This window comes from Mauremys reevesii, unplaced genomic scaffold (assembly GCF_016161935.1).
Source record: "Mauremys reevesii isolate NIE-2019 unplaced genomic scaffold, ASM1616193v1 Contig35, whole genome shotgun sequence".
Classification (NCBI taxonomy): domain Eukaryota; kingdom Metazoa; phylum Chordata; order Testudines; family Geoemydidae; genus Mauremys; species Mauremys reevesii.
Window position 1 is genome coordinate 357,342 of NW_024100846.1, and position 10,612 is coordinate 367,953.

The 10,612-nt window shown below is 51.8% G+C and overlaps 2 non-coding genes across 2 annotated transcripts; one reads left to right on the forward strand and one right to left on the reverse strand.

The window, feature by feature from the left end:
* Positions 1–2,151: 2,151 nt before the first annotated feature.
* On the forward strand, positions 2,152–2,224 carry TRNAK-UUU. Its single transcript has one exon. It is a non-coding gene; the product is annotated as a tRNA-Lys (tRNA).
* Positions 2,225–3,287: 1,063 nt separating this feature from the next.
* TRNAT-UGU lies at positions 3,288–3,361 on the reverse strand. Its single transcript has one exon. It is a non-coding gene; the product is annotated as a tRNA-Thr (tRNA).
* Between the last annotated feature and the right edge of the window lie 7,251 nt (positions 3,362–10,612).

Below are 10,612 nucleotides of genomic sequence, written 5' to 3' on the forward strand. Positions count from 1 at the left end.
ATTGTTTCGTGTTTCACTCTATATATTTGGCACCACTGCCTTTCCCTTTAGTCTTGTAGTTTACCAAGGGTAAAACTAAACATCTCTTCAGATACCAGGGAGTGTTTATGTCCATTCCTGTGAGCTACACAGGGGTTTGATGTAGCGGCTTTCAATCCTCCAGCTCTGCCGGGACAAGTAACATTTCAAGGTGTCACTGAACTGAAGGAGGAGATCATTTTTGACAGGTTACGCCTCCTCTTAAAAGTTTTTGTCTGGCTGGCAGCCCTGGTTCCCAAGTCTCTCCTGAGGAAGAAGGTTTCTGTGCAAAATACTAAAACTTTTAACAGAGAGGAGGGAAAGGCGATGGCCACATGATGGGGCCAGTATGTACCACAACATGGTTCTTTTATGTGGGATGACTCTGAACACTGACTGAGCTCCACTCCCTTGTCTTTGAAGAGATGTTTAGTTTTGCACTTGGGAACCTGTAAGGCTGAAGCAATGTTACGGATGGTGACACTATGATTGAAGGGTTATTTAATGTTGTAAAAATTGTTAAAAACACTTAGCTTAAACTGGAACTGCCTGTTGTTAAAGGCTGGTTTCCCCACGTCAGTTCCATAAGCTCTGCTAGAAACACCCTGGGTTCTCTCCTGCCTCAGTGGGAACTGGAGGAATCGTCCCCTGCTGCCCTTGGCTCCAGGCTGGTTTTTCTGGGGAGGGGACGTGGAATTGATTTGTTTGCTGTTGAGAAGGGAGCCAGGCCAGTTCTCAGGGAACGAGAACTCCCAGCATCTTCCCAGCCCAGCCCAGCCCAGGCTGCTGCCCTGTCCCAGCCTCTGTTCCCCTGGGGGCCCTGCGTGTTTGACTCTAGAGCAGGCCGGGAGCAGCAGCTGAGGCAGAGGACAGCCTGGGCCAGGCAGATGCTAGGAGCAGAGCACCAGAGGCCTCTACTGGCTCCCTCCCCAGCAGCAAACAATCAGTCCCCACCGCACCCGGGACAGCAGCCTGGAGCCAAGGACAGTGCCCAGTGGGGTTTCTCTTTCCTGTTCCTGGGGTGAGCAGGGACCTGGGGTGTTTCTAGCAGGGCAGTTGCAACTGAATTGGGAACCAGCTTTTAATAACAGGCAGCTCAAGTTCAGACTAATTTTGTTACAATTTTCTTTATAATGTAAAATAATTCAAAAGTAAACGGGCAGGAATGATTGGAACTCTTTTCTCCCGGGCATAGAAAGAAACGGCTTTTGGCTTTTCATGATCCCGGAGTCAGGTTCATTCACTGTTCAGAAGCAACGTGCTCAGAAGCCTGTTGTGTTTCATTTCTTAGGTTCTGCTGCCATCGTGTGACCATTTCCTTCCCCTCCTTTCTGTCCAAAGCGCAGAGCCCAGTCCCTCCAGGAGAGGACATCTTTCATCTTTCCTTCCTCAACAGCCCCCTTCCTTGGAGAGCCCTTTGCTGGGGTCTGGGTGGGAACAGCCATTTCTGAGGATTAATTTCACACCATATTTGGTGTTGATATATAGATTTTACAGGCAGACTAGATCACTAGGGACCTCTGCTCTGACCTGATTCAGAACAGAGTCCAGAGAATTTTATCCAGTGACTCCTACAACCACCCCAAGATCTTCTGGCTGAACGAGGAAGGTTCATTCAGAAAGTCATTGTGTTTGGATGTAAAGGTGGGAAATGATGGGGAAATTGGCCCCTCTTTCAAGTTTAAATGTTGTAACTTCTACATCTAGACCGGGGTGGCCAACCTGAGCCTGAGAAGGAGCCAGAATTTCCCAATGTAACTGCCAAACATGCACCTTTGTATGCAACTGCTGAGTCAGTTGTGAACCTTGCTACCATTATCATTATCCCTTCGAAATGATGATGGTGATGGACACTCGGCTCGATATCCCAGTGTGCCCTGGACGTCTACAGGTTGCATTAGCCAATCCAACCATTCGGCACTTGCAGATGGGCACCTCTGTATTGTGCCTGAGTCTTGTACAGCTATGAGAGGCTGGTAGATGCCGATATTTTCCCCTCTTTTAACCAGCACTAATACCAGGCCAGGCCAGGGCTGGGAAGAGAGAGAGAGCAGCAGGTTTCCCCAATAGTTTCCTGCTTGATTTTTCTTGACTAGCTTCACCTCTGCACCAACTTGCACTTTTCCTATGTGAGCCTGGCTAGCTCAGTTGGCAGAGCATCAGACTTTTAATCTGAGGGTCCAGGGTTCAAGTCCCTGGTCAGGTGATAAACTTCTCAGTATGATTGTAAAAATCTGACTTTCTGGATTCTTCTTTGGTGTTACTCTTTCTCTTCAGGATTTTCCTTTCCTAAGAAGGGCCTTTGTGTGTGGGGTATTGAAGGAACAACTCCTTGACATCCCCTCTGTCCTTGCAGCCTGGAGGAATAAAGGCCTCTGGGCATAGAGCATGTTCCTCCCCTGCACACACACACACACAGACAAACACACAGAATATCCCTAAGGAATTAGAATCACCTGCTGCCTTCCCCTGTCCTGCTGGATCCCCAAATGAAGATGCCCTTCAGCCCAAACCCATGTCCCCTCTTTTCCCAGTGCCCCTCAGACCCAACCCTCAGTCCCTCCTATGCTCACTGCTCCTCACTCCCAACTGGAGCCTGCTCCTCTTCACCCTTCTCCTCTGTCCCAACCCACAGCCCCTCCTATTCCCAGTGCCCCTCACCCCCAACCCACAGCCCCCTCCTATTCCCAGTGCCCCTCAATCCCAACCCACAGACCCCCCTCCTCATGCTGCTCCTCAATCCCAACCCACGGCTCCCTCCTTCCCTCCAGCAGCAGGTGCTTCAGACCCCCTCAGGAAGATTTTCTTGCAAGGTTTCGTGTATGAGTCTGCATGTGGATTTCACAGTATGTTGGAAATAGGTTGGGTTGCTTGCCGAAATGATCACTGGTGGCTGGTGTTGGATTCCCAGTCTCCATGTTATTGGGGCAGGAGAAACAAAGTGTTGTTATCCTTGATGTGTGAATCAAGGACTCAACCCTGTGTGTAAACTAAATGAGCTGCCCACAGATTCTGGAAGCCATAATGAGCATTTGGTGCGATAGCTCAGACCTGCCCCTGTCCCAGAGGAGGGGACCACCTGCAAGGGGCTTGGACCACTGACCTATCAGCTCTTAACTCCCAAACTTTCAGTAACTCTATTATCAGTGCCAGTGAGTGTAATTTAAACCATAAGAAAAACCACACTGGGCTAGACCAAAGGTCCATCTAGCTCTGTATTTTATCTTCTGACAGTAGCTAATACCAGGTGCTCTAAAAGCATCTCAACAAGGCACCACTGGGAGTTGAACCCAGCATCTCCTGTTTACAAAACAGGTACTTTAACCAGCTAAACCATGGTGCCTGCCTGTGGCTAAAGTAGAGTGTCTGCTCACACCTGACTCCTGCATCCCCACCTGGGCCCCACAAAGCAGAGCAGCAGGTGAGGTTTTCTTGCAAGCTCTGTGTGTGTATGAATCTTTGGCCAGGTCTGCACTACAAAGTTATTTCAGCAGAATTATATTGCTCAGGTGTGTGAAAAACACACTATGCTCCCTCGGTTGGCACTGCAATGCCACATCTGGTGACAAAACTGCCCTGTTTTGGTGACCAAATAAAACCACTTCGATGAGCTTTTTGCAGCAAACTTAAAGTGACAGAGTGTCAGTGTAGACGCTGCTGTTCATTATATCACCATAACTGGCCTCCTCCAGTATCCCACTATGCCCTCTGTGAACTCGCCTGCCCTGCATTCCTGCTACAGAGCCATGGGCCCCTCCCCTTTCATCACTCCAGGAAGTTCTGACAGCTGAGCCTGCTGCTCTGCTCCAGCAGCCAGGAGCAAATCACTGCCGTGGATGCTGCTCTCTCCCACACTGCGAACACAGAGCAGGGTAGCGGGAACTTCCTTACATTGGGGGGGTCACCGGCATCGAACTGTGACACCCCAGGACACCCCTTCCCTAGAGTAGGCTCTTACCTTCTAAACAGGGACGGCTGTTTTCTAGTAAAATCAGGAAAAGGGAAGGAGAAAACTCGAAAGAGGTTCCTCCTGGCACTCATGTCCGTGAACCCGAATACTCTCTCAGTCCTCAAAGAGAGACCTGGAGAAGGAGACTTGCTGAAGCAAAGCCACAGGGGTCTCTGAGGTTTCCCTGGCCCCTCGCCCCTGTCCTGCCTGGCTGATGTCAGCATCTGTCTGTGAGGTCACCACCTCCCCACCACCTTTGACCAATAGTCTGAGGTCCTGCAAAAGGCCTTTGTGATGTCACTGCCTGTCACGGACTCACAGATCGTGCCCACTCTTGGCCCTGTGCGGTCCGTGGGGGGTGCCCCTTTCAGTGCGACAGCCCTTCACGGGGGTCCACTCTCTCTCGGGGTCAGGCCCCTCCACCTCCTGGAGCCGCACCTCTCTGAGCCTTAGCACGTCTGTCTCTCGCCGTGGGCCCCCTCAGGGAGTCCACGCGCTCTGGACCCCCTGGGCCTCCTCACCCCCGAAGGGGTTGATGCCCCCTGTTCTCTAGCCCGGAGTGACCCTCAGCCAGCATAAAACAGGAGGGTTTATTGAGAGTTGAACACAGCACAGGAAACTCTCAGGGCCTCAGGCCTGGCCTCTCACAGTAACAGCACATCCCAGTCCCCTTGCAGCCAGGTGGGCTCTGCCTGCTTCCCCTCGCCAGCCCAGAGCCCCCCTGCTTCCCAGCTGGGCCTCCGATATCCCGGGCCCCAGGCCCCACCTCTGTCCATTGTCTTTTCTCCAGGTAAACAGGGTTGCCTGGGCCTCCTCCCCTCTCTGCCCCCCTCTGGCTGGAACAGGTTGGTCACGGGGTCCTCTCCCCGCAGCCCATTGTCCTCTCACTGGCCAGAACTGGCTGTGACTCCTGAGCTGGGTGTCCGGGTCACCAGGTCACCAGTCGCTGGGGTCTCCATCCTCCAGGCCATCAGCCAGGGTCCCAAGTCCCTCTCCGATCCTCTGTAACAACAAACTCCCTCTCCCCTCACCTCGTTAAACCAGTAACACCCGGGGACACTGAGTCCCGCTCCCTGTGCATGCGAACCACTGGAAAACACAGAAAACCCTAAGAAAATCCCCCACTTCGTCACAGAGCCCAGCAGACCTCTCCTCCTCTGGGCACCTAGAGCAGGCGGCTGGTACTGACGGCTCCAAGGGAAGGCTTAAAAGCCACAGAGCAGCCGAGGGCAGGGCAAGAGGAGGGCAGGACCATGCCTATGTGTGGCCAGCAGACAGGCACAAAAACACCCAGCCAGGCTGCTCCCTGCCATGCCAAACCCCACTGAAGGCCACCCACAGACCAGCATGTGGAGAGGCTGCTGATGCTCTGTGGCCATTATCGAAGATGGTAGGAAAGCAGGGCCAGCCCCCCGGTGGCGCCTCTTACCGTTCCCACTCTCTGTGCTCACTTTGGCAGTGGGGCAGGAGATTTTACCCCAGCTGGCGAGAAGCAGAGAAACACCCAGGCTCCCAAGGTGCTATGTAGCAAGTACCCTCCAGCACAGGGACAGGCGCACACTTGGAAGAGGGAAACTGCTCCACACACTAGCCCGGGCAGCCGCCCATTTTCTCTGGCAAGTGAGGAAGGGCAAAGGCGAGACTGGAAGCACCTGGGGCTCATGCCCCAGCCTTTGTGACGCCCAACCCCCAACTCCTTCCCGGGGCTCTAGCTGAAGCCAGAGCATTGGCCTGAGCGGCCAAGAAGAGGTTCCAGCCCTGAAGGGAGCAGGACGTTCAGCCCAAAGATAAAACTGCACAAGCACAACCACGAAGGGACTCGACCCCTCGATTGCCTGATTCAAAGTCAGACGCCTTATCCATTAGGCCACGTGGTCACACAGAAAAAGGCCCTCCAGGCACTTCTTTGGAAAAGGCGACACTGACACATCCAACAAAGTGGGGATTCACCCAGGAAAGCTCATGCTCCAATACGTCTGTTAGTCTATAAGGTGCCACACGACTCTTTGCTGCTTTTGCAGACACTGTGTTTCTCAGGTCAGCTACTGAGGGGGGCCAAGACTCCCTGGGCACAAGAAGTCGCGTTCCCAGTGAGATATGAGACTTAATTCTCTGGAGCCAGGTGGAGGGTTTGGCAGGAGGCTCAGGCATGGGGGATTGGGGTGCAGCGGACGGACCGGCTGTCTAGGTGCAGAGATTTAGTTGCACTGAGGCACAGGAGGGAGGAGGAGGAGGAATCCTGCTGACAGGCAGTGGCCAGGGCCGGTGCAACCACTAGGCAAACTAGTCGGCTGCCCAGCGTGCCAAGTGGTTGGCGGCACCAAAAAGCACACTCAGGGTGGGCAGTGGAGTGGAGGTGAGCTGGGGCAGGGGCTGGGAGGTGCGGGAGGCCTGCCCGCAGCAAGGACGGGGGGGGGGGGCGTGCAGGTGAACCGCTCCCTGTCCCAGTTCACCTCTGCTCCGTCTTCTCCCCTGAGCACGCTGCCCCCTGTCTAATTCTCCTCCCCTCCCAGGCTTGCAGCACTAAACAGCTGATTGGCACCGCAAGCCTGGGAGGCAGGAGAAGTGGAGCTGTGCTGGCGAGCTCAGGGGAGAAGGCAGAGCGGAGGTGGGGAGCTCCTGCAGGGGGGGCTTCCCAGTTCCACCCCCCCACCCCTGCATGGTAAGTGGAGTGACCCAGCCCCAGCCTGCTCTGCTCCCCTGGCTCATGTTGGTGTTGGCTGGATTTGTGCAGGTGTTCATGTATGTTTGCAATTGTGTGTGTGTGCTCTGCTGCCCTCTGCCGGCGCGACAACTGTTTCTCTGTATGTCACAGCCCCCGTACCGTCGATCCCAGTGGTGATTTCCCCATGTTACAAGGGCTGGCTGGCCTGACCCTTCTCCCCTCTGCAGAGTGTGGTGCAGCTCACCCCCTGTGGGGCAGAAGTGCCAAGGTGCTGGGCTCTAATGCACCTGGAGAGCAGCTCAGGTGAGGCTGGGCAAGGTAATAATAATTGGAGATATACCAATCTCCTAGAGCTGGAAAGGACCTCAAATGGGCATCAAGTCCAGCCCCCTACCTTCACTAGCAGGACCAATTTTTGCCCCAGATCTCTAAGTGGCCTCCTCAAGGATTGAACTCATAACCCTGGGTTTAGTAGGCCAATGTGCAAAGCACTGAGCTATTCCTCCCCCCTATAAGTCCATAGTCCAGAGGTTGAGCAGGAAAGAGGCACAGTGGAGATGTTTCCAGGGCCTCACATAACTTCTGCCATGTGGAGGGAAAGCCGTTGTTTCAAAGTCCTCAGCACAGCTAGTGGAAAATCACAGGTGAAAGATGGGAGCTTGGAGTCACATGGGCAAGTCCACATCCATGCTTGATTTTGCTCAGTTATTGCAGGATGGACACTTTGCAGGATACGTCAGATGGAACGTTCACAGAAAAGTCTGTTCAGTGTAGATGGGTGTCTGCCATGGTCCACTGTGAGTTGTGTCCTTTTGATGGGCCACTCACTGGCTAACTACCTTGTGGGCGTTACCCCAGGAGCAAACGTATTTGAAATACAAGTATGGAGCCAGTGCTCACAACTTCAAGTACAAAAATTATACATGCATACAAATAGCATCATCATATTCAGCAAATCATAATCTTTTCATACACATCTTACATGCCACATTTTGTACCAGATTTGTAGCAAATATATAACAGTGGTTGCAATAATGATCTATATGCTCATATTTTAATCAGATAATGTCACCTGATTTTTGCATCTCCCTGTCAAAATACAACTGACACGTGTGGCTTTCTACAGAGTGTCATGATGTTAAAGTTGGAATTCAGTCTCTGTACTTGTGTGTAGGGGGTATTGCTTTGTGCCAGGCACACCGGGCTGTTAGCTGCACCCACTGTCCTTGCCAGGGGGCCCTGCTGAACCCTGGGCGGCTGCACTGCAGTGCTGGGGTGACTCTGCAGGGGGAGAAGCTGCTGTGGAGCAATGTTGAGCAGGTGCAGGAAGGAGCCGGGGTCACTATTCACATTCTGAACTGCACAATTTTCCAAATTTGGGAATGTCCGAGAACAATTCTAAGGAAGGTGAATGCAGATCAGTGACACTGGAGGTGCCCAGACCACCAACGGGGGCGGCGTGGAAATTAATAATGGGAAGATCATTTGTGAAATGAATCGTCACTGACAAGTATTGTCTCTGTCTTCACGTTGTGGTGTTAGTTAGAAGAATCAGGACATATTTTTACTATATTAATTAAACACTTAATTTTATTTAATCAAGCCAAAAACTTAGTGTCACTTATTTTTTCTCTGTCCTAGCAAGAATGAATTGAATTTCGTGACTTTCTGGAAAGTGCAGAGAGATTGAATGTGGGGAATTCAGTCTCTGTGTTTGTGAGCTGATGTTTTCCTCTCACAGGTCAGTGCCTGCATTGAAATACCCAGAGGGATCTAAGGGCTGGTGTACGCTGGGCACTGAACTGGCAGGCGACGTCTCTCAGGGTGTGAAAATCCCCACCCCAGACCCATAGAGTTAAGGTGACCTAAGCCCTGGTTAGAATTGTTCTGTCAATGCAGCTATTACAGGGATGGGAAAACCCCTCTAGTCACTGTCTACTCCAAAGTGCTATAGCAGTGCCACAGCAGCGTTTTAAGTGTAGACAGAGTGAAACTAGATCTGGCTCCAGTTTGCACTGTGGATGCTCAGGTACTAAGACTACAGTAATAATAATAATAATAACAATTCAGTGTTTCTGTAGTTAGCAGGATTTGAACCCACACAGGGCAACCCCAATGGATTTCTAGTCCATTGCCTTAAACACTCAGCTACAATTACTTCATATATGGGTGTTTGAATGTGGGTGAAGGACTCAGGCTGAGAAATGATTTTAAAAGGGGTTGTTTCATTTATTGGCCTGATTAAAAACTATGCCTAAAGGCAGCCACTGTTGTTAGTACTTGTACCTGTGTAGGGACACCCCAATGGGTGTCAAGTCCATTGTCTTCACCAGGGGCAGTCGATTATTTTATCAAGGTACAAATTTCTTGGTCAAGTTCTAATCACCAGAGAAAACAATACACTGCTGATAAGAAGAAGTACATAAAAAGATTTTGCAGCCACCATGGGCATAACTATGATGTGTGCAGCCCAAGGTTTTCCTCCCCCCAGCCACACATCCTCACCCCCTCATGCTGGCTCGTCTGCTTGGCCCCTGCCCCTCTCGGGGGCGCTGTGCAACGTGGCTGGGGATTGTGCAATGGCCCAGCACCAGGCAACACAGAACGGACACCACACGCCCTGCCCTGCCTCACCTGAGCTACTCTCCAGGTGCATTGGAGCCAGTGCCCTGCACCTGGGCCCTTCTGCCCAGGGGTGAGCTGCAGCCCCGCCACACTGCGCAGAGGGGAGAAGGGTCAGGCCAGCCAGCCCTTGTAAGATGGAAATCACCACCGGGGTCGACGGTATGGGGCTGTGACATATGGAGAAACGGTTGTTGCGCCGGCAGAGGGCAGCAGAGCATTCGCACACACATACACACACACACACAATTGCAAACATACACAAACACATGCATGAATCCAGCCACACACACACACACACTTGCTAATATACACAAACACCCGCATAAGTCCAGCCAACACCAACACAACTACTAACAGATGCAAACACACACACAAATCCAGCCACATGAACACACACCTGCACAGCCACAATAACCCCCACAGCTGCAATAACTCCCCCACACAACCACTGCAGAAAACCAGACATACACAAAAACACACAGAAATAGACACACACACACACGCCATCCCCATTCTGTACACACACCTTGGGTCACTCACTGTGACACTGACCACTTCAATTGGATGGGGGGCCCAGCACCATGGCTATTCCCTGCCCTCCAGGGCTTGTGTAGGTGGCAGAGTGAGGCCACAGGAGGCACGATCCAGTGCCAGCCAAGGGGGGCTTAGAGGTGGGGAGGGGGGCTGTGGTTTCTGCACCACCTGGTTCCTGGCACAGGCTCCTTCCAGGATTTGCAGTTCTTACCCCATCAGAACTTCCTGCTCAGCCCCCTCCTGCTGTGCAAGATGGGGGGGGAGAGATGGGAACTTGTGAAGGTTTTTATTCTTCCTCTGAATCATGTAGCACTGGCCACTGTTGGTGATAGGATACCTTATAGGCCCACTGACCTATTTTGCTATGGAAAATCCTATGGTATATTAGATAGTGAAGTACATTATGCAGGGGAACAGGATTACACCTTTCACCAAAGCATCCAGAATTGGCCACTGTCTGAGGCAGAATATCAGCTAAAATAGACCTCAGAAAGTTCTGGTGTGGCATACTGTAATGTTCTATAATAGAAGATTGAAGAAGTAGACACATTTGTTTTGCCTCCCTCTGAAGCATTCAGCATTAGACACTATTGGAGATAGGACAGCAGACAAAATGGACTATTCATCTATTCCACCGCATGGTAGTGGTAATAATGATTGGTAGATTATCTACAGTGCTTTTCATTAGATTGCTGAGTGCTTTACAGAAGAGGTCAGTATCATTTTCCCCATTTTATAGATAGGGGAACTGAGGCATGAGATGCCGTGACTTGCCCGCGGTCACCATGGTAGGCCCGTGAGACAAACCAGGTCTTCTGAGT